Raw genomic sequence first — 20,329 nt, 5'->3', positions numbered from 1 at the left:
AGCTGGATAGGTACCAGACCAGCCTAAACAACCACGGAACCAGCCTGAGACGCAGGAAGACGCATCTGGATCTCTACAAATGAACATCTCCAGCGCTGAGTATTGAGGTACGAAGCAGGGAGCCGTGAAACCGCGCGAGATATCGGAAGATAAACGGAAGGGGGAGGGAGCCGCCGCGTTCGGGCGCCGGGAAGCGGTAGCCACTTGCACGGGGGAGCGGGCGGGCTCGTGGTCGGCACCCGCAAAACAGCAGACTGAGACCGTGAGCCGGGTGCGCGTGCCACCAGGCATCTCGCGGAACCCCGGAATCCCGGTGCGCTCACTGGATCCAGACTGAGACCGGGAGCTTCCGGAGCGTGCGCGGGGCGACTGGCGGCTGGCGGCATTAGAAACACAAAGGACAGAGACGCGCCGGCCCTGGAAGTGAGGGCTGGGACGCCGGGTGTGGGGCGCACATCCCGGGACGCTGCAGGGTTGGGCAGCACCAACAGTAACAGAGTTAAAGTGGCCAGAACATTAGTAGAGAACGGGCCGCAATCCTTCTGTTCCGTGACAGAGGCTGAAATTCGGCCTCTGCTGCTCTGACTCTCAGAAGAGGCACAGCAAACCGCCAGGGAAAGCCGCCAGAGAACAAAAGCCTGGAAATACCGGCTCAGGGAGTGCCCCTCCCCATCCCCCTCGCAGGGGACACAGAGACTCTACCCAAACAGGGTTGCCTGAGTATCGGCGCGGCAGGCCCCTCCCCCAGAAGGCAGGCTGAAAAATCAAGAAGCCCACAACCGGGGCGCCTGGGTGGCACAATCATTGAGCGCCTGTCTCCGGCTTAGGGCGTGATCCCGGCGTTCCGGAAAGGAGTCCCTCATCGGGCTCCTCCGCTGGGAGTCTGCTTCTTCCTCTCCCACTCCCCTGCTTCTGTTCCCTCTCTCGCTGGTTGGCTGCCACATAAATAAATAAATAAAATCTTTAAAGAAGAAGCCCACATCCCTAAGATCCCTATAAAACAAGGGGCACGGCCTGGGACCCAGTCAATAATTTGGGCTCTGGAAACCCCGCAACCTCTCCTCATCAGAATGACAAGAAGGAGAAGCCTCCCCCAGCAAAGAAAAGACAGTGAGTCTGTGGCCTCTGCCACAGAAATAATGGATATGGATGTAACCAAATTATCAGAAATGGAATTCAGAGTAACGATGGTCAAAATGATGAGTAGAATTGAAAAAACCATTAACGAAAAGGTTACTGAGAATATAGAATCCCTAAGGACAGAAATGAGAACGAATCTGACAGAAATAAATTCTATGAGCCAAATGCAGGCAAAACTAGAGGCTCTGACAGCCAGGGTCGCAGAAGCAGAGGAACAGGTTAGTGAATTGGAGGATGGGTTAATAGAGGAAAAATGAAAATAGAAGATGGTCTTAAAAAAATCCACGCCCATGAATGTAGATTACGGGAGATTACTGACTCAATGAAACGATCCAATGTTAGAATCATTGGCATCCCCGAGGGGGTGGAGAAAAACAGAGGTCTAGAAGAGATATTTGAACAAATTGTAGCGGAAAACTTCCCTAATCTAGCGAGGGAAACAAACATTCGTGTCCAGGAGGCAGAGAGGACCCCTCCCAAGCTCAACCACGACAAACCTACGCCACGTCACGTCATAGTGCAATTCGCAAATATTAGATGCAAGGATACAGTATTGAAAGCGGCCAGGGCAAAGAAATTTCTCACGTACCAAGGCAAAGGCATCAGAATTACGTCAGACCTGTCTACACAGACCTGGAATGAGAGAAAGGGTTGGGGGAGCATATTTAAAGCTCTTTCAGAGAAAAACATGCAGCCAAGGATCCTTTATCCAGCAAGGCTGTCATTCAGAATTGATGGAGAAATAAAGACATTTCAGAATCGCCAGTCACTAACCAATTTTGTAACCACGAAACCAGCCCTACAGGAGATATTATGGGGGTTCTATAAAAGTAAAAAGGCCCCAAGAGTGATACAGAACAGAAAGTCACAGCCAATACAAACAAAGACTTTACTGGCAACATGGCATTATTAAAATCATATCTCTCAGTAATCAGTCTTAATGTAAATGGTTTGAACCATCCCATAAACGCCACAGGGTTGCAGATTGGATAAAAAGAAATGACCCATCCATTTGCTGTCTACAAGAGACTCATTTCGAACCCAAAGATGCATTCAGACTGAGAGTAAGGGGATGGAGTACCATCTTTCACGCAAATGGACCTCAAAAGAAAGCTGGGGTAGCAATTCTCATATCAGATAAATTGGATTTTAAACTACAGACTACAGTTAGAGACGCAGAAGGGCACTATATTATTCTTAAGGGAAGTATTCAACAAGTGGATATGACAATTATAAATATATATGCCCCCAACAGGGGAGCAGCAAGATACACAAGCCAACTCTTAACCAGAATAAAGAGACATATAAATAAAAATACATTAATAGTAGGGGACCTCAACACTCCACTATCAGAAATAGACAGAACACCCTGGCAAAAACTAAGCAAAGAATCAAAGGCTTTGAATGCCATACTCGACGAGTTGGACCTCATAGATATATATAGAACACTACACCCCAGAACCAAAGAATACTCATTCTATTCTAATGCCCATGGAACATTCTCAAGAATAGACCATGTTCTGGGACACAAAACAGGTCTCAACCGATACCAAAAGATTGAAATTATCCCCTGCATATTCTCAGACCACAACGCTCTGAAATTGGAACTCAACCACAAGGAAAAATTTGGAAGAAACTCAAACACTTGGAGACTAAGAACCATCCTGCTCAGGAATGACTCGATAAACCAGGAAATCAAAAATCAAATTAAACAATTTATGGAGACCAATGAGAATGAAAATACAACAGTCCAAACCCTATGGGATACTGCAAAGGCAGTCCTAAGGGGGAAATACATAGCCATCCAAGCCTCACTCAAAAGAATAGAAAAATCTAAAATGCAGTTTTTATATTCTCACCTCAAGAAGCTGGAACAGCAACAGAGGGACAGGCCTAATCCACGCACGAGGAAGCAGTTGACCAAAATTAGAGCTGAAATCAATCAAGCAGAAACCAGAAGTACAGTAGAGCAGATCAACAGGACTAGAAGCTGGTTCTTTGAGAGAATCAATAAAATTGACAGACCACTGGCAAGACTTATCCAAAAGAAAAGAGAAAGGACTCAGATTAATAAAATTATGAATGAAAAAGGAGAGGTCACGACGAGCACCATTGAAATTGGAAGGATTATTAGAAATTTTTATCAACAGCTATATGCCAATAAACTAAGCAATCTGGAAGAGATGGAATCCTTCCTGGAAACCTATAAACTACCAAGATTGAAACAGGAAGAAATTGATTCCTTAAACAGGCCAATTAATTATGAAGAAATTGAGTCAGTGATAAACAACCTTCCAAATAACAAAACTCCAGGCCCGGATGGTTTTCCTGGGGAATTCTACCAAACATTCAAAGAAGAAATAATACCTATTCTCCTAAAGCTATTTCAAAAAATAGAAACAGTAGGAAAGCTACCAAACTCATTCTATGAGGCCAATATTACCTTGGTCCCCAAACCAGGCAAAGACCCCCTCAAAAAGGAGAATTACAGACTGATTTCCCTAATGAATATGGATGCCAAAATCCTCAACAAGATACTTGCTAATAGAATCCAACAGTACATTAAAAGGATTATCCATCACGATCAAGTGGGATTCATACCTGGGATGCAAGCATGGTTCAATATTCGCAAATCAATCAGCGTGATACATCATATCAACAAGAAAAGACTCAGGAACCATATGATCCTCTCAATCGATGCCGAAAAAGCATTTGACAAAATACAGCATCCTTTCCTGATTAAAACCCTTCAGAGTGTAGGAATAGAAGGTACATTTCTCAATCTCATAAAAGCCATCTATGAAAAGCCTACTGCAAATATTATTCTCAATGGGGAAAAGCTGGAAGCCTTTCCCTTAAGATCAGGAACTCGACAAGGATGCCCACTCTCGCCACTATTATTCAACATAGTACTAGAAGTCCTTGCAACAGCAATCAGACGACAAAAAGGGATCAAAGGTATTCAAATCGGCAAAGAAGAAGTCAAAATGTCTCTCTTTGCAGCTGACATGATACGCTATATGGAAAACCCAAAAGAAGCCACTCCCAAACTATTAGAAGTTATAGAGCAATTCAGTAACGTGGCGGGATACAAAATCAATGCTCAGAAATCAGTTGCATTTCTGTACACGAATAACGAGACCGAAGAAAGAGAAATTAGGGAATCCATCCCATTTACAATAGCACCAAAAACCATACGTTACCTTGGAATTAACTTAACCAGAGACGTAAAGGACCTATATTCTAGAAACTATAAATCACTCTTGAAAGACATTGAGGAAGACATAAAAAGATGGAAAGATATTCCATGCTCATGGATCGGAAGAATTAACATAGTTAAAATGTCCATGTTACCCAGAGCAATCTACACTTTCAATGCTATCCCGATCAAAATACCGAGGACATTTTTCAAAGAACTGGAACAAATAGTCCTTAAATTTGTATGGAAACAGAAAAGGCCCCGAATCTCCAAGGAACTGTTGAAAAGGAAAAACAAAGCTGGGGGCATCACAATGCCGGATTTCGAGCTGTACTACAAAGCTGTGATCACAAAGACAGCATGGTACTGGCACAAAAACAGACACATAGACCAATGGAACAGAATAGAGAGCCCAGAAATGGACCCTCGGCTCTTTGGGCAACTAATATTTGATAAAGCAGGAAAAAACATCCGGTGGGAAAAAGACAGTCTCTTCAATAAATGGTGCTGGGAAAATTGGACAGCTACATGCAAGAGAATGAAACTTGACCACTATCTCACACCATACACAAAAATAAACTCCAAATGGATGAAAGACCTCGATGTGAGACAGGATTCCATCAAAATTCTAGAGGAGAACATAGGCAACAACCTCTACGACATCGGCCAAAGCAACCTTTTTCATGACACATCCCCAAAGGCAAGAGAAACAAAAGATAAAATGAATTTATGGGACTTCATCAAGATTCAAAGTTTCTGCACAGCCAAGGAAACGGCCAGAAAAACTAAGAGGCAGCCCACGGAATGGGAGAATATATTTGCAAATGACACTACAGATAAAGGACTGGTATCCAAGATCTACAAAGAACTTCTCAAACTCAATACACGAGAAACAAATAAACAAATCAAAAAATGGGCAGAAGATATGAACAGACACTTTTCCAATGAAGACATACAAATGGCTAACAGACACATGAAAAAATGTTCAAAATCATTAGCCATCAAGGAAATTCAAATCAAAACCACACTGAGATACCACCTTACGCCAGTTAGAATGGCAAAAATAGACAAGGCAAGAAACAACAATTGTTGGAGAGGATGTGGAGAAAGGGGATCCCTCCTACACTGTTGGTGGGAATGCAAGTTGGTACAGCCACTCTGGAAAACAGTGTGGAGGTCCCTTAAAAAGTTAAAAATTGAGCTACCCTATGATCCAGCCATTGCACTACTGGGTATTTACCCCAAAGATACAGACGTAGTGAAGAGAAGGGCCATATGCACCCCAATGTTCATAGCAGCAATGTCCACAATAGCTAAATCGTGGAAGGAGCCGAGATGCCCTTCAACAGATGACTGGATTAAGAAGTTGTGGTCCATATATACAATGGAATATTACTCAGCTATCAGAAAGAACGAGTTCTCAACATTTGCTGCAACATGGACGGCACTGGAGGAGATAATGCTAAGTGAAATAAGTCAAGCAGAGAAAGACAACTATCATATGATTTCTCTCATCTGTGGAACATAAGAACTAGGATGATCGGTAGGGGAAGAAAGGGGGGGTAATCAGAAGGGGGAATGAAACATGAGAGATTATGGACTATGAGAAACAAACTGAGGACTTCAGAGGGGAGGGGGGTGGGGGAATGGGATAGGCTGGTGATGGGTTGTAAGGAGGGCACGTATTGCATGGTGCACTGGGTGTTATACACAACTAATGAATCATCGAGCCTTACATCGGAAACTGGGGATGTACTGTATGGTGACTAACATAATATAATAAAAAATCATTAAAATAAAAAAAAAAGATGCTATGTTACATTATTCTTCTGGGTAATGGGTGTGTATGTGTGTGTGTGTGTGTGTGTGTGTGTGTATGTTGATGGGATCTGCAGCAATGTTTTGATTTTCATTTTCTGTTTTCTTCTTATAGTAAACATACATCAAGGCACTTACACCTGCTTTTATTCATAGATAAGGATGAGAGTTTACAAATCCCTATTTCAAGACTGCCTTCTTTTAGTAGAGTGAAGAGTAGTAGTTCATTTAAGACATGACTTTTTGTGGTAAAGGAAAGCTTAATGTGTCTTTTGGTTTAATGGTTCACTCTTGTTTCTTCAGGATTCCTAATTTTCCCATTTTCTTTCCCTTTCTTCCACATCTCAGAAAGGCACTTCTCCCTCTCCATATACCTTCTAGTCCCAGTGAAGAACTTTCCCTAGAGCTGATGCTGTCTCGCTCCACGGTTCGGGACCTGTTTTAACATAGGCTGGAACAATAGGAATGATTTGTCTGCTCTTCATCAGCCTCTGGTTCTCGGTTCCCCCTTACTCTTTCCTGCACAGTTTTCCAGGTTTCCGTCCATTTTCCACCTACCCAGGGATGAGGGAGGAACTCTAGAGATGGCCTTGCTGGAATTTAATGGCTATTTCTCTACATACAAGTACTTTGAAGTTCATAGTATTTTCTTTATGATGCTAATGTCATGGGTCATGTGTGGTTTTACTTACTTTTTTTTTTGTTTTTTTAATTTGTGTGGTCTTTTTGAGAGGGTGTGTGGAGAGATTCCCAGTTTAGCAGCTACCATTATCCTGGGGCAACCCAGAGGTCTTTCTTTCCCCTTCTGATGGTAGTTCTAGAGGGACTTTATTTCTTCCTACCCTTTTTCTTATTTGTTCTCAGGGCCAAAGAATGATAGAGAGAATTTACAAATTCATAATACAATTTAGAGTGGGGAACACTAGCTACCAGTATAGTATATGTGTGGGTGCACAAATATGTCAACAAGCTTTGATGTCGCTTCAGGAAATCTTTTATAGGACAGAAAGATGAGTTTCATAAGCTTCAAATTCTTCCCAAAATATTGTTTTCAAAATTGTTCTGAGAGGTAGTAGAAATAAGGTTTGAGGATTAAATGCATCCTCTTTGGATGTAAAATACATCCCTACATAAAAAACTATTATTTTCCTTATTATTATTATTTACTGGGAGAGAATTATTGTTACTTATTTTACTTATTATTACAGTTTGTATTCCTCCTCCTTCTGTAACAACAAGAGGGCTTTGATATGCAGGACTGAGAAGTGGCTGGTGAGCTAGAGACTGGGTCCCCGGGTATGACATAAAGACAGCACCTGGAGAAGGACTGGAGAAAGTTGAGGGGAAACTTCATCACTTACCAGAAGTCACGAAGGAACCCCATTCCTTCCCAGACAGCTGAACTTTTTACCCTTAATGAAATATTAGTTCTAGGAGAGTAGGACTTGAGGGCCTTGGATATTCTAGTTCAGTGGTTACTGCCGGTCACAGTAAAACGATAGGGGGGGTGGAAAAGCACTGGCAATTTAATCTTCCATGTGGATTTCAGAATGAAGGGACCAGCAGGAGCCAGGACACTGAATGTGGGCATTGGTGCAACCAGGGGTTTTTCTTTGCTGCTGCAGACTTTTTTCGGGGGTGTGGGGTCTGTTTTCATCTTGATTCTTATTCCTCTATCTTCTCTCTTCCTGAGAAGAGAAGATCTCAGACCTGAGATCTGAGATCCCCAAACAGTGTTCCAAATTCTGCTGGGAAAAGATCTGAGAATAAGTGACAAGGAAATTAAGATTGCTGAGCTCCTATACTGTGCCAGATGCCTAGAAGAGCTTTTTTTATATCTCTTTTCATCTCTCTCTCTCTCTTTTTTTTTTCACTCTCTCCTTTCCATGGGCATCAGTAAACATATATAAACTCATGCATACTCACGAAAGCATGCACACAGACACACCAGTTTCTCCCTTTCCTGGCCCATCCTTAGGCAGCAATCAGATACACTATGACAGGATATAAAAATAAAAGTTACAGTGTTTGCCACTGTGGGGCCACAGCTCTCTTCTGCATTTTATTTCTTTGACCTAGAGCTGTTCTGTCCAAATCGGTAGCCCCTATTCACATGTAGCTTTTAAAATTTAAAATAATTAAAATTAAATAAAATTAAAAAGTCAATTCCTTAGTCATATTGGCCACATTTCAAGTGTTCAAGAGCCACCGGTGGCTAGGAGCACCATATTGGATATATAACACTTATATCATTGCAGAAGACAGAGCTGTCCTAGGCCTAGAGTATAAACTATCCTCTATGATCTACAACTCTCTCTCTGAATGGGGGCTGAGATTTTCACTTTGTATTCCTACTGCTGGGCATATAGTAGGTACTCAATATAATGTTTGCATGAAAAAGAGATGTTACTGCTTATATAGACAAGGCTCATAGACTGCTCGTTCTACTAAAAATTGATGGAAGAAGAGTAAAATATCGTAGTAGATTTCTATTTTAATAAGTTTCATTAGAGCATAATAATTTTATTTTTCTTATCTTCCTTATTAAAATTGGGGAAATATTTGTGTAATGAAATCGGTTTGAGTGAATTCGATACAAATTTACTAAGCATCTACTATGAGTCCTCCGCTTGTTAAGCACTGCAAAAAACCACTACCCTGAATTCCGGTCCAAGATGGCGACATAGGAAGACCCTGAACTCACCTCCTTCATGGACACACCAAATCTACACCTGTTTATAGAGCATTTCCTCCTGAAGAAGAACTGAAGGCTGACTGAACAGCTTGTGCACAAAAAAAGATCGAGAGACTACTCCGAGAATGACAAGAGAGATGGAGACGTGGTAACAAAGGGAACCCCCACCTCCGACACTGGGAACCTCAGTGGGGAGAGATAGTACTCTGAGATGACCTTGAGCAGATTTGTCTGTCTTGGGGCACAGAAAGAAAGGCTGAGATTTAAAAAAGCAACTAGAATATGAAGGGACTAGTCCTAGAACCTTGCCAAACAGGGATGGAGCTGCTGGAACTTTCTCTGGGCTGGAGGGGCTAGTGAGTGCTGGATTTATGTTCCCCCTCCACCTTGATAGTGCATATGGTAACAGGGTCGGTTTACCCTACCGGCCTGCTGCCTCAGCGTTTCCTGGGCCGCTAGCCCACACCAGCTCTAGCCATTCCACCAAGGAGGTTGCAGTACACACCGGAACATCCCTGGTCAGTGCCCACTTCAGTTCCAGCTATTGCACCAAGGAGCAGTGCCCCAGAAGACTTGAAGCCCATGCCACTTCAGCTCCAGACGGCTTGCTAGGGCACCCCTCGTACAGAGCACTCTGGGACTTCCTGCCTATGCCTGCCTTAGCTCCAGCTGCCCTGCCGTAGTGGCCCCTGTGCAGAACACCCTGGAAACACCTGGTCTGCACTGGCCTCAGTTCTAGCCACCCCCTGCATGGAGCACCCTGGGACCTCCCAGTCCACACTCCACCTCGTTTCCATCTGGCCTGCCAGGGCAATCCCTGTCCTGAGCACCCCAGGACACCCTGGTTTATACCCACTTCAGCTTCATCTGTCTTGCCAGGGCGCCCTCTGTGCAGAGAGCTCAGCAGCCTCCCACTTAGGACTCACTTCCGCTTAAGCTGTCCTGCCAGGGTGCCCTCTCTATGGAGAGCCCCAGGGCCATCCCAGCCCATGTCCATTTCAGCTCCAGCTATTTCACCAGGGCAGCTCCAGCACAGAATGCCTTGGGATCCCCAGCCCACATAGCTCCAGCCCACCAGCCAAAGTCACTGGGCACAGTCTACACAGGTGACAACCATAAGACCATTCCTTCAAGTGTAGGAGAAGTCACTGTTCCACTTAATTTATAGAAACATAGAAAGTCAAGCAAAATGGGAAGACAGGAATATGCTCCAAATGAAAGAATAAGAGAAAACCTCAGAAAAAGAACTAAATGAAATGGAGATAAGCAATATGCTCAATGAAGAGTTTAAAGTAATGATCATAAAGATGCTCATGGGACTGGAGAGAAAAGTGGAAGAACTCAGAGCTTCAACAGAGAGAGAAAATGTAAAAAAGCACCAATCAGAATTGAAGAATACAATAACTGAAATGAAAAATACACTAGAGGGGATCAACAGTAGATTAGCAGATACAGAAGACAGATCAGACATCTGGAAGACAGGGTAATGGAAAGCACCCAAGCAAAACAGAAAAAAGAAAAAAAATTTTTTTTAAATGGGGATAGATTAAGAGATCTCTTGCAAAAATCTTCAACAAAATATTAGCAAACCACAGTTGACAATACATTAAAAGGATCATTCATCACAATCAAGTGGGATTTATTCTGGGGATGCAAGGTTGGTTCAATATTCACAAATCAGTCAGCATGATATACCACATCAACAAAATGAAGGATAAAAATACTATGATCATCTCAATAGATGCAGAAACAGCATTTGACAAAATTCAACATTCATCATGATAAAAACTCTCAACAAAGTGGGTTTAGAGGGAACATACCTCAATATAATGAAGACCTTATATGAAAAACCCACAGCAAACATCATACTCAATGGTGAATAACTGAGAGCTTTTCCTCTAATATTAGGAACAAAACAAGGATGTCCACTCTCACTACTTTTATTCAACATAGCACTGGAAATTGTAGCCACAATAATCAGAAAATAAAAAGAAATAAAAGACGTCCAAACTGGTTAAGAAGTTAAACTGTTACCATTTGCAGATGCTATGATACTAATCATAGGAAACCCTGAGGACTACCAAAAAAAACTATTAGAACTAATAAAGAATTTGGTAAAGTTGCAGGATACAAAATTAGTACACAGAAATTGGTTGTAGTTTCTATACACTAATAACAAAGCAGCAGAAAGAGAATTAAGAAAACAGTCCCTTTTACAATTGTACCAAAAAGAATTAAATATCTAGGAATAAACTTAACCAAGGAGGTGAAAGACCTGTACTCTGAAAACTATAAAACGTTGAAAAAAATTGAAGACAACACCAACAAATGGAAAGATATTCCATGCTCGTGATTTGGAAGAATTAATTTCATTAAAATGTCCATGCTACCCAAAGCAACCTACAGATTCAGTGCCATCCCTGCCAAATACCAGCAACCTTTTTCTTAGAACAAAACAGATAATACTAAAATTTGTATGGAACCACAAAGACCCTAAATAGCCAAAGCAATCTTGAGAAAGAGGAATAAAGCTGGAGGTATTACAATTCCAGATTTCAAGATATACTACAGAGCTGTATTAATCAAAACAGTATGGTATTGGCACAGAAATAGACACATAGAATCAGTGGAACAGAACAGGGAGCACAGAAATAAACCCACACTTACATGGTTAATTAATCTCTGATAAAGGAGGCAAGAACATACAACGGAGAAAAGACAGTCTCTTCAATAAATCTACGAGGAGGGGCGCCTGGGTGGCACAGCGGTTAAGCGCCTGCCTTCGGCTCAGGGCGTGATCTCGGCGTTATGGGATCGAGCCCCACATCAGGCTCCTCTGCTGGGAGCCTGCTTCTTCCTCTCCCACTCCCCCTGCTTGTGTTCCCTCTCTCGCTGGCTGTCTCTATCTCTGTCAAATAAATAAATAAAATCTTTAAAAAAAATAAATAAATCTACGAGGAAAACTGGACAGCTACATTCAAACGAATGAACCTGGACCACTTGATTACACCACACACAAAAATTAATTCAAAATGGATTAAAGACCTAAATGTGAGACCTGAAGCCATAAAACTCCTAGAAGAAAACACAGGCAGTAATTTCTTTGACATCGATCTTAGCAACATTTTACTAGATATGTCTCCTTAGACAAGGGAAATGAAGGCAAAAATAAACTATTGGGATTACATCAAAATAAAAAGCTTTCCCACAACAAAGGAACCCATCAATCAAATGAAAAGGCAACTGACTGAATGGGAGAAGATATTGCAAATGACATGTTTGATAAGGGATTAATACCCAAAATATATAAAGAATTTATACAACTTAACACCAAAAACCAGATAATCCAACAAAAAATGGGCAAAAGACTTAAATAGACATTTTTTTTTTCAAAGAAGATATACAGATGGCAGACACATGAAAAGATGAGCAACATCATTCATCATCAGGGAAATGCAAATGAAAACTACAGTGAGATTATCACCTCATACCTGTCAGAATGGCTAGAATCAAAAAGATAAGAAATAAGAAATGTTGGTGAGGATATGGAGAAAAAAGAATCCTCATGCACTGTTGGTGAGAATGTAAATTGGTGCAGCCACTGTGGGAAACAGTATGGAATTTCTTCAAAAAATTAAAGACAGAAATACCATATGATCCAATTCCACTACTGGGTATTTACCCAAAGAAAACAAAAACACTAATTCATAAAGATGTATGCTCCTCTATGTTTATTGCAGCATTATTTATGATAACCAAGATATGGAAGCAACCCAGGCGTCCATCCATGGATGAAAGGATTTAAAAGTGGTGTGTATATGTATATAATGGGGGTATTACTCAGCCATAAAAAAGAATGACATCTTACCATTTACAACCACATAAATGGACCTAGAGGGTATTATGCTAGGTGAAATAAGTCAGAGAGAGAAAGACAAATACCATATGATTTCATTTATATGTGGAATCTAAAAAACAAAACAAACACAAAAACAAAAAGCAGAAATTAACCAAAAAAATAGAACAAACTGATGGTTGCCAGAGGGAACGGGGGCGGGAGGATGGACAAAGTGGGTGGAGAGGAATGGGAGGTACAGGTTTGCAGCTATGGATGAATAAGTCATGGGGTTGGAAGGTACAGCATAGGGAATGTAGTCAATAGTCTGTAATAATGTTGTATGCTGACAGACAGTGGCTACACTTGTGGTGAGCATAGGATGACATACAGACTTGTGGAATCACTATGTTGTACATCTGAAATTAATTTCACATTGTTGGTCAACTATACTTCAAAAAAAAAAAAAGAATGCAGGAGCCAAGCAGAAGTTTTTCCTGGTCAAAAATTGGAAAACTTGAGCATCAATAAGGAAAATAAACATAGTAAAAGAAAACACTTTTTTTTAAAGATTTTTTTTATTTATTTATTCGACAGAGATAGAGACAGCCAGCGAGAGAGGGAACACAAGCAGGAGGAGTGGGAGAGGAAGAAGCAGGCTCATAGCGGAGGAGACTGATGTGGGGCTCAATCCCATAACGCTGGGATCACGCCCTGAGCCGAAGGCAGACGCTTAACCGCTGTGCCACCCAGGCGCCCCAGAAAACACATTTTTAAATCCATAAGTTCATAATGATATTCTCCTCCTTCCAAAATTAACCAGCTTTGGAGGATTCTTTGGAACCAACCTGTTATTTCACAAACTACAAAGTAAAGAGAAAGAAGTAAAACACACACACAACCCCCAAACACTGCCTCCATAGCACTTACAATGTAATTAATCAATTAACTGAGCCAATATTTATTGAGCACAATAGTACAGATACTAGATGCTCTCCTAGGAACTGGGGAAATGTCACTGTACAAAACAGAACAAATCCCTGACTAATGGAGCTAACATTTCAGTAGGAGGAAACAGGCAATAAATAAGACAAATAGATAAATTATATGTTATCTTAAAGGGTGATAGTGCTGGAGGGAAAAAAGTGGAAGGGCATGAGAGAGGGAGTGACGGGGGAGTGTTGTGATTTCACATACTGTGGTCAGGGAAGACCTCACTGCTGTGATATTTGAACAGAAAGGGAAGTGAATCCATGCATCATCTGGGGGCGGAGCGTTCCAGGCAGAGGGAATGGCGGTTTCTACGCCCTGAGGCAGGGGCGTGCTTGGCATTTCCGAGGAACAGCAAAGAGGTCCGTATGGCTAGACAGAGCGAAGGTAAGGGAGAGTAGCGGGAGAGGAGGGAAGAGAGGTGAGACAGGGTAGATCACATAGGGCCTTATTGATTATTTCAGGACTTTGGCTATTACACTGAGTGAAAAGGGGAGCTATTACACTGAGTGAAAAGGGGAGCCTCTCTCTTGAGAGAGAAGAATAATGGTCTGATTTAGAGTTTAAAGGATCATCTCTTGGGGCGCCTGGGTGGCTCAGTCAGTTAAGCGATCAGCTCTTGATTTTGGCTCAGGGCATGATCTCAAGGTGGTAAAACTGAGTCCCGCACTGGGCTCTGTGCTCAGCTTGGAGTCTGCTTGAGATTCTCTCTCTCCCTCTGCCTCTGTTCCTCCCCCTGCTCATGCTATCTCTTTCTCTAGAAATAAATAAATAAATAAATAAATAAATAAATAAATAAATAAATAAAATCTATAAAGGATCATTTGTCTGCCATGCTGAAAATAAACTGAAGGAGTGAGCTGGGGTGGGGGACAAGAGTAGAAAAAGGGAAACCAATTAGAAGATCAATAAAATAATCCAAAATAATTTGGTGCTTGAGGCAAGATAGATGTGATAGAAATGGCACATAATAGTCAGGTTCTGTATATCTTACAGTTAGAAACCAGTGGATTTGCTTACAGACTGGACTTGGAAGTGTCCTGCATCAAATAATTAGTGGGGAGTATACAACGTGATTTAACCCGTGATGGTAAACTGAGTCTGGAGGTTCGTGAGCAGATGGGCCTGAGTGAAGGAGAGGGTATATATAGGCAAATAATGCAAGATAAGGTTGGAGGTTATGGATCAGAATGGTGGTGTCAGTGACAGAAATGGGGAATTTGGGAGAAGGAATAGTAAATGGGGATAGCTTTGGACATGTTGAATTTGAGATGATGGTGGAAATTCAAAGTAGGGACATAACTGGAAGTTTAGATGGAATTAGAGTTCAGGTGGGACAAGTTGGTAGAGATCAAGATTTGGGAGTTCTTAAATAGAGCTGCTGGTCAAAGACGAAGAGTGAATGAGCTGCTTTATATCAAGAGATAAAAGCAGAGGATTAAGGCCAAACCTAAGATAATGCCCACAGTGGTGAGAAAGGTGGAGGATGTAGAACCAATAAAATAAATAAAAGGCCCAGTGGAGGACAAGCGAGCCTGCATTTCAAGGAAGGGTTGATCAAGAGTGCCAAATATTGAACAGATACAAAAGAGAATGTAGCTAGAAGAAAAGCTAGCAGACACGGCAGGAAACATTTTAGTGAGACGAGTAGGTTGGAAGCTAGATTACTGGGGTTGAGAAGAGGAGGGATACTGGGAAGTGGAACAAAGAGGCCTCAGCTCATTGTTTATGATGATTTTCAAAGAAAGATATATGGAGAGCTCTTTTCAGAAGACTGGGTCAGGAGAGAGGAAATCCAGTTCATTCTGTGGTCACGTACACACCTTATAAAAAGTCTATCTGGGGGCGCCTGGGTGGCACAGCGGTTAAGCGTCTGCCTTCGGCTCAGGGCATGATCCCAGCGTTATGGGATTGAGCCCCACATCGGGCTCCTCTGCTAGGAGCCTGCTTCTTCCTCTCCCACTCCCCCTGCTTGTGTTCCCTCTCTCGCTGGCTGTCTCTATCTCTGTCGAATAAATAAATAAAATCTTAAAAAAAAAAAAGTCTATCTGTTGTGTACAGCAATACACGCTTCAGTAATGTTACATGCCATAACTGATCTCAGAGATTTCTAATATTTTTCATTGTTATCTAATTCAGATTTAACCTATAAAATTCAATATAGGAAAATTCTGATTTCCAAAATAAATAAAAATATGATTATTCACTTTCCAAAATAAAAATTTCTTTAATGGAAACTACATTTTATCTCCTTTTTAAATAGGATGCTCTTCCTTTCCATTAAGATATAAACTGGTTTAGAAACATTGCATTTGTACTGGGTTTCAAAGTACACATCCATGTAGAATGTAAAGGGAGACCTGTATTTACCATTGAGCTCTCAAAACTTTTTTGTGAGAAAATATTCCAGTGTTACGCCTTGTCCACATTTCCTTTTTGTCCTGTAAATTTTTCCCATGGAAAAGATCTTTTATTTTTCTTTTCTACTGACCCTTTATGACACATCTTTGACTTTCAGACTATGTTGGGTGACCTTGTGAGAAGAAATCTTTTTCAGGCTTTCCAGACAATTCTTGGGGTCACTGGCCGCCCCACAAGCAGGAACAGATTTATCAAATTGTCCCTTCCCCAGAGTATCACGGGCATAGAGGCTGGTCTGAGGCCCCAAAACTGGAAAGACCTAGCTCGAAGATGAGCTCTGAGTTCTAGAATCAACCACAAGACTGACTTTCAGCAAAATTCCTCTGTAGGCTCTCCAGGTGTCATTCATTCTCTTTGTCTGTTATCCTTGTCCAGATATCCTGGGTTTCCCAAGATACCACAAAACCCATAGAAATCCAGATGTGAACTCTCTCAGTTTTTTGTTTTTGTTTTTGTTTTCAGAGACGAGAGGCTTTGTTACATGCATTGTATTTGTCTTTGCTCGCTTCCTCATTCGGTGTGTACTGATCTATGTCATCCTGGGACCTGGAAGGGGATTCGTCAGGGGGAGCTAATATGTTGCTTTGACTGCATCCCATGTGCTGATGGACATGTGTCACAGGAACCAGGTAGAGATGGTCATATTTTCCAATGATGTTGAAATGCGATTAGATTAAGCATGCTCTGGTGAAGAGGGCTTTGTGAGCCATCTTTATAAATAGGTGTGAACAATTTATAACAAAAATCATTATAATCCATCAAACTGTTGAATATTCTGTGCAGTGTGAAAAAAACCATAATATTGGGTTTCAGTTCTAAAGCTGCTACAGTTGGGAAAAGGATTTGCACCTGTGAATTTAAGAGAAAAAAATGTTTTTAAAATGAAATGTGAAACGTGAATAAATGGATTCATAAAAAGTACTTAAAATCATTTCAATTTCTAAAATAGATTAAACGTTAGTTAAGTAAAAAATAGTGAATAATAGGAAAAATAAGTGAATTACAGTTCTATATTCCACTGTATTATCTCTCATTTGGAATTACAAGATTGAGAATTCTATCCCTAAAGACAATGGACTTAAGGCCATAATTACTTAAGGTTTGCGGGATGAATTTTACAGATGAATTCCGTAACAACCACTCTATGACTTTTTCTCCACAACCTGCTCCATTGCCGCTCTTCATGACCAGGATTTTATTGGGGTTTGGTTTGCTTAGCCTTAATGAAGCGTGTTGGATCAGGTGTACTTTATCTCTGCTTATCTCTGTCTTTAAAGATAATACATGTGGTCCTTGTCCTTTTCCAAAAGGCCCTCAATTACATTTTATTTCAAGGAGAATTTTTAAAAATGTAAAATTTTCTCCAAATGGAAAACAGGTAACCTGAACACCTCCCTGAGTCCCACGTGACCCAGTCTCTGCACTGAGTTACATCAAGAGAAGTCCAATTCAGCAGTCCAAAGGGATTGAAAGGGAATTCCGATCTTTACCTGCAACTTTCAGAGAACATTAAAGAGATCTATTTGATAATTTACTATGAATTCACCTCAAATAGCTTCTTCGTATGTTGTAATATTCTCCCTTGGAGATTCTGCCCAGCTGAAGGCTCCCAACTTTTTCTCAACTTTAGTCAACATGGTTGCTCTTTTTGTTTCCCTTCTTACTCTCAGTTCTTCTCTGCCTATTCTCTGGAATCTGCATCTGGAGGATAGAGAGGAGAAAGCGGAGGGAGAAAAGACAAAATTCTTCTCAGTAGGTGGCAGTAATGTTGAATGGAAGGTTGAAAACATTTGTATTTTGGGCACCTGGTTGGCTTAGTCAGTTAAGTGTCTGCCTTCAGCTTAGGTAATGATCCCAGGGTCCTGGGATGGAGTCCCTGCATCAGGCTTCCTGCTCAGCAGGGAGTCTGCTTCTCCCTCTACCCCTACCCCCTGCTTGGATCTCTCTCTCAGGTGCTCTCTCTCTTGCTCTCAAATAAATAAATAAAAATCTTTTTAAAAAACTTGTATTTTAATCAACCTTATCACAATCCTCTTGATTGTTTCACCTTAGTAGCTTTGCTTTTCTCATGCATGGGAACAATTTGTGGATTGTTCTTTGGTTTATGAGGATACATACCTCCCTTCTCAACTGGATACTTGGAAGAGAAAGAGGCATCTTACTGGAAAAGGCCCATACGGGAAAGGTGGAAACCAAGGAGGCAGACTGATTTCCCAAAACTGAAGATAATTCTCAATCTGTAATATTAGTTGCGCAGTCTAAGACCATTGTATTGCTGCTTTTTCTTTCCTTTTTTTTCTTTTCTTTTCTTTTCTTTTCTTTTCTTTTCTTTTTTTTTTTAGATGTTGTGTATTTTGTAAAAGGAATCTCAATGAATCCTGCACTAGGTCTTTGGCTGCTCCGAGCTATTTGCAGCTGAAGGGGACAATTGATTTTCTTGCAGTCAATCCTCTGTTCTTTGTTCATTAGCTCAAAGGGAGTGTGAACAATGTGGTAAAGACTATTGGTCAAATGCACAAAAGAGCGAGGGTGTGCTGAAAGAGGTGGAATTCCTTGCTTAGGACGAGGCCCTGGGCTTCATGCTTGTCATTCTCTCTATCTTTGGGGTGCTTGTGGTCTTGGCAGTCAGAATTGTGTACGTGATATACAGGCATATTCCGCTTGTGAACGCCGATGACCGGGAGCTGAGCTTTCTCATTCAGCTTTCTCGTCATCATACTGCTGTCTTCCGTGCTTTTCATTGGCAAGCCATACAACTGGTCCCGCATGACCCGCCAGGTCACTTTGGCAACAGGTTTTTCTCTTTGCCTGTCTTGCATTCTTGGAAAGACTATATCACTGTTTTTAGCCTACAGAATTTCTAAATCCAAAACCCAACTTATGTCCATCCACTCCCTTTATCGAAAAATCATTGTGCTGGTCTCTGTTCTAGTTGAGATTGGCATATGCATAGCCTACTTAGTATTGGAGCCCCCATGATTGTATAAGAACATGGAATCTCAAAATATAAAGATTAGTTTGGAATGTGATGAAGGTTCTGTAGAGCTTTTATGCTCTATGGTTGGGATCGATGTCCTCCTGGCCTTGCTGTGCTTTCTAACAACCTTTGTCACTCGCCAATTGCCGGACAATTACTACGAAGGAAAATGCATCACGTTTGGAATGCTGGTCCTTTCATCATCTGGATCTCTTTCGTCCCCGTGTACTTGAGCACCAAAGGCAAGTTCAAAGTAGTTGTGGAAATATTTGCAATCTTGGCATCCAGCTATGGTTTGTTGGGTTGTATATTTGCTCCCAAGTGTTTCATTATTTTGCTGAGGGCAGCAAGGAACAGGGATGAAATTGTTGGTGGAAGAGCCCCCATCATAGATAAGAGCATCCAACTGACTTTAGCCTCTGTGAGCAGTAAGCTTAATAATTCCATAGCATCAGCTGTTCCGGATGACCGGAGTTGTGAGTTACATGTGTCCTTCAAAGCTGCAGTGGTGACATGGGTCAACATTCCCTTTCCGGTTGCTCCTGCAGCTGCCCCCTGATGCTCTGGGATAATATTGAGGATTTGGGTTCTAGTAGTATGGTCCTAGCATAGGATATGAAATTTCATACTGTAAGATACCATTTAGCAGGAATTAGAATACCTGTTACCCCTGAAACTATAAATAATTTCATTCAAACATTTCATAATACTTTGGTATGAGGAGTGTATATTAGAGGGCACAAGTAACCTAAAATGATGGATAAAAAACCTGGTTCTTGAGTATGTTTCTTTTTATATCATGGGTGTCTGGGCTAGAAATTTACATCAAACAAAGTCAGCTCGTGGGGACCAAAAGACATCTTGTTAATGCCTCTACAGAATAGATAGCTTTTCTTGGATTGAGGTAAGAATTATAGCTCATAAAATTTCCCCTGGAGCAGGGCATTTGGTAACAGAATTTAGGTTTTGAAGGACTCTGCAGCAAATGGATAATATTGAAGGAACTGGGATGTGAACAGAGCTCATTTCCTTCTTGAATTCATAATGGGAATAGGCAAGTTTCTTCCAGAGGGAAGGCAAGGACCACTTCCTCCAGAATTTCCTAGATAATAGTAGTAAAATATTTGAGTTTCAAAACATTCTTCTGCTTAAAAAATAAAAATAAGGGGAAGTAAGATATCAGCAAAGCAGTTGTTATGTTGATTATATAGTGAATACCCAAAAGCAAAGTAAGCAAATGTTTAACATGAGCAG

At 41.3% G+C, this 20,329-nt stretch overlaps 1 pseudogene; it reads left to right on the top strand.

The window, feature by feature from the left end:
- The window catches only part of LOC113254099 (vomeronasal type-2 receptor 1-like), a 50,509-nt pseudogene extending 30,844 nt beyond the window's left edge, over nt 1-19,665 (top strand).
- The last annotated feature ends 664 nt before the right edge of the window (nt 19,666-20,329 follow it).

Source organism: Ursus arctos, unplaced genomic scaffold (assembly GCF_023065955.2).
Source record: "Ursus arctos isolate Adak ecotype North America unplaced genomic scaffold, UrsArc2.0 scaffold_20, whole genome shotgun sequence".
NCBI lineage: Eukaryota > Metazoa > Chordata > Mammalia > Carnivora > Ursidae > Ursus > Ursus arctos.
The sequence above is the reverse complement of the archived record's forward strand: the minus strand, read 5'-3'. Positions and strand labels throughout refer to the sequence as shown.